At 37.1% G+C, this 4,577-nt stretch overlaps 1 non-coding gene across 1 annotated transcript; it reads right to left on the bottom strand.

The window, feature by feature from the left end:
- Positions 1 to 2,522: 2,522 nt before the first annotated feature.
- Positions 2,523 to 2,629, bottom strand: LOC145557183 (small nucleolar RNA R71). Its single transcript, XR_014092234.1, has one exon. It is a non-coding gene; the product is annotated as a small nucleolar RNA R71 (small nucleolar RNA).
- Positions 2,630 to 4,577: the final 1,948 nt, after the last annotated feature.

Genomic DNA, 4,577 nt, shown 5'->3' with positions numbered 1-4,577 from the left:
AAGAGAAGAAAGTGAGATAAAGAGTTTAGGTCATTAAAGGAAGGATTTATTCAGAGGGTAGAAAATGTGACCTATAGTTTTCAAATCCATTGAAAAATAAGAAAGAGCAAGGGAACAAGGCCAAGGGGAAGATAAAGGGAAAGAGATAGACTTAGTAAAAGGGAGGGGGGAGCTGAAAGAGGGATGTTTAAGGGAAATAGATGAAGGAAAAAGTGAGAAGCACTTCAAAATACCATTCTTAGTGTTTAATTGTGGAAGAGAGTTAGATGCTATATACTTACCTCCGTTTCTTATTAGTTGACACGTATTCCTTTTTAGGAAATTTTTTTAGTTGACACATTTCCTTTTTGGGTAAGCTTTATACCTTACTTTTTAAGTGTACCCCACTTGTTTTATCGTTCTCTCTCACTCTCTCTCCTCTCCTTAATATGTGTGCCTAAATTGAATGTGTCAACTAAATAGAAACGGAGGAAGTATTAAGGAGGAAAATGGAGAGAACTTAGCTAGGAATGTGAAATGAAGATATTAAGGTAGTGTTTGGAAACCATGAATTCATTTGAAATGAAAGAATTCAATTCTAGATTTTAAAATCTAGAAATTCAATTTCAAATATATGTGATGCGTCCAATTTATATAGTGTTTTACCCCCGTCCCTTGGTCATAATTAGTAGGGTTTTTGGCTCTTTAGAGCCACTTTTTATTACTAATTGGTGTTTTTGGCTCAATCGAAGTCCAAGCCTCGAGGAAGAGACCGGGCCCGATCGGGCAAGCTTGCGCCCGATCAGGTGGGCGCGTAGAAGAAGGCATCAGCAATGGCGCGTCCGATCGGGTGAGCATTAACTCGATCGGGCGCGGCTGCCCAGAAGAAACATGAAGAAAAAGACGGGCCCGATCGGGCGGCCCTTCGCCCGATCAGGCGCCTGTTTTTGGAGGCATCTGATTGCTGAGATCTTAGTTTTTAATTAGGATCGTTTTAGAGATGTTTAAGTACGATTTTAGTACGTAATTTTTATTTGCCTTCTCTTTTAGACTTTCTATCTCTACTTAGAATATTTTCTCTCTTTAAAATTCTCTCAACTTTGTTCTTAATTCCATTCCTTAATTCAGATTACTTTTGGTAACGATTCTTCTCTATTAATTTCAGTTATTTTTTTTTAATTCTTTCATCATGTTTTTTTTATTGCTTTGATTAGTTTAGATTTAATTATGCGTGAGTGGTTTTATTTCTAGGGTTTATGGGGATCCAATAAATAATATGAAGGGATAATTTGTGATTGTTGATTATCAATGCTTAATTATTTTCCTATTGAATGATTCAATGCTATGCAATTAGGTTTGGCAAGATTTAATTGTATGAGTTTATCAATATTGATTCGAGATTCGAGAGATGAGAATTGATGTTTAGGCTTAGTTTCAATAGGCGGACTAATTTATAAATGGTTAAGTCAAGATTCGAGAGATGAGATTTAATATCGGTAAATTAATTCTGTGATTGTAATATGTAGCGAAAGCCCTTTATAATCTGATTAATTGATTCATTGATGATTGCTTATTATGATTTACCCTGGAATATTGTTTTTGGTGAACCTATGCCTTAGGCTTTTTCTTCATTGATTTACCTCTTATTTTATTTCCTTCTTACTCTTACTTCTAGTAGTTTAATTACCCTTTTTATAATAATTTGGTTACTTGATAATTTAGATTGCTTTTAATTAATTAGGAATAAATTGACTTGTTTCCCTGTGGTTCGACCCTTCATCCCTATCTACATAGTTAGTGGATTTAGGTTTTATTTTTTATTAGGTGAATACGACTTGAGCCTGTCAAATTTTGGTGCCGTTGCCAGAGAAACGGTTTTATTTTTATTTTCTGATTTTTTTTATAGTCTAGATTATCCCCTCTTGTCTCAGAGAACGTTATTTCTTTGAGGCAATTCTCATATTTGTCTTTTAGTTCTTTGTTTATGCCTAGGTGTTCTAGATTAGGTTACATCCTATTCAATCCTGAGATCGAGCGCTCGTTTCATAAGCAAAGGAATCTTTATAGACAAATCCTGGCGGGTTATGAGGAAAACAATAATCAAAGAGACCCTCTAACCGATTCTAGTGACTCAGAAATTCCTTCAGATTCGGAAATCAGAGATGGCGGTACCAAAGAAGCTCAGTGACTACTCACATCTAAAACTCACAGATTTTCCACACCTTACTCCCACTCTTGCCCTTGATGGAGTACAATTTGAAATCAAGCCCCAATTTATCACCATGATAGAGAGGAAGCAATTTAGTGGAGCTAAGGGTGAAGATCCTAATCTTCACATTGCAGATTTCTGCCAATATTGCAACACCATTAGACAAGCCGGGGTCACGCAGGACCAAATCAGGGAGATTCTTTTTCCCTTTTCATTATGTGGCAAAGCTAAATTATGGTTTAATGGTTTGAATAGAACTGCACTTTGTATTACTGACTGGGAAACTCTTGCCTTGAATTTTTACAATAAATATTACCCTGCAGAGAGAACAGCTGTACTAAGGAGTGTTATTCAAAACTTCGCCCAAGAGGCCAATGAAACTTTACACGAGGCTTGGGAGAGGTTCAAGGATCTACAGAGAGAATGCCCCCACCACAATCTAGCACAATGGCAATTGATCCAAGCTTTCTACAATGGAATTGGAAATTCATCTAGATCAGTTCTAGATTCTGCAGCTAGGGGAGATTCATGAATCTAAATGTGGACGATGCCGGACAGGTTATCGAATATATGGCAATGCACAATTCCCAATACGGGAATCCGAGAGGGTTTGCAAATAAAGGAAAACATAATGTTGATTCCGTGTCCTTTTTGCAAGCTCAGTTAACTTCTATTTGTAAGAAACTAGATAATCTTACTGCTACTCCTAACTCTGTAGCTAATGTTTCTACTGTTGCTAACAATGAAGCTTTTTGTGAAAATTGTGGAATTGTAGGGCATTGGGAGCAAGATTTTAGGAGTTCCATGGAATAAGTTAATGCCTTTCAAACCTATAGGCAAAATAACCCATACTCCAGCTCTTATAATCCTGGTCTCCGGAACCATCCATATCTTTCTTGCCGGAGTACCAATGTGCAAAACCCTCCACCTTCACAACAACCACAACAACAACCTCCACCGCAGCAGAAATATTACCATCCTAATTCTGGCCAGAAAAACCAAGCACAACCCTCATCATCTTCTGACCCTGCTATGACAAAAATTAGAGCAATGCTTACCAACATGCAAAAGCATATGGAGAGTAGGGATGCGTAAATTGATTTAATTTTAGCTCATACTAAAATCATGGATAATCAAATTGCACAACTTTCATCTACCCTACAAACCCGTCAGCAGGGAGCTCTACCATCACAACCAATCCTTCCCACAGATCATGCCAATGCAATCACTCTAAGGAGTGGTTCACATTATGATGGACCACCTATGCCAAAGGAAGATGGACCAATTCCTGATCCAGATTCCTCTATACCAAACGCTAATCCTGCTAACCCTGCAGGGCTACAAAAAGATACTAACCCTTCTAATGTTTCTTTGCAGGGTAAATCTCAGGATACGGGAGGAGATGTGCAGAGCCCAGTTATCAAACTACCGTTCCCTAATAGACAATTGAAGAGTAAGTTTGATAAACAATTCGGTAAGTTCTTAAAGGTTGTGAAAAACTTGCAGGTAACAGTTCTTTTCACTGATTTAATCACTCAGGTTCCTACATATGCTAAATTTATGAAAGACATTCTGACTAGGAACATGGCCGTTAATGAGGTAGAAACTATAGCTTTTACAGAGGAATGTAGTGCCTTATTGCAAAATAAATCCCCTCCTAAATTAAAGGATCCTGGTAGTTTTTCTATCCCTTTTCATATAGGCTATGTTTTTATTGATAAAGCTTTGTGGGATTTGGGTGCCAGTGTCAGTGTTATGCCATCGTCTGTTTGTGCTAAACTTAATATGGGTGATTTAAAAGTTACTAATATAACTTTGCAAATGGTAGATCGTTCTTTAAAATACCCTCTAGGTATTTTAGAGGATGTCCCTGTCAGAGTTGGTAAATGTTTTATCCCTATTGATTTTGTCGTTTTAGATATGGCTGAGGATACACAAATTCCCATTATATTAGGTAGGCCTTTCCTCCATACTGCAGGAGCCATTATTAATGTCAAAAATGGTAAACTAACCCTTTATGTTGGTGATGATAATGTTACTTTTAATTTAGGGAAAGTTTTGAAAGGACCTATGCTAGAGGAAAATTGTTGTCTTATTGATGTAATTGATATAATGGATGATATTTGTGATGATAGCTTGCCACAGGTTCTTGCAAGGGATCCCTTGGAGGAAATTCTTTGTGGGAATTTATCAGCAGATAATGCAAGCGTCTGGGGTAATGAATTACATGTTATTGAAAGAGCTCTTTCCCTAAAAGAGTTAGACCCCAAGGAGATAATGAAGGTAGTAAATTTACTTTAGGAATCGAAACCTGCAGAGGTTAAGAAACCTAAACTAAAACCTCTCCCTTCTCATTTAAAATATATTTTTCTTGATGAGCAGGAACTAT

This window comes from Chenopodium album, chromosome 8 (assembly GCF_948465745.1).
Source record: "Chenopodium album chromosome 8, dcCheAlbu1.1, whole genome shotgun sequence".
Taxonomy (NCBI): domain Eukaryota; kingdom Viridiplantae; phylum Streptophyta; class Magnoliopsida; order Caryophyllales; family Amaranthaceae; genus Chenopodium; species Chenopodium album.
Note: the sequence above shows the minus strand (reverse complement) of the source record. Positions and strands in the feature narration are given on the sequence as shown.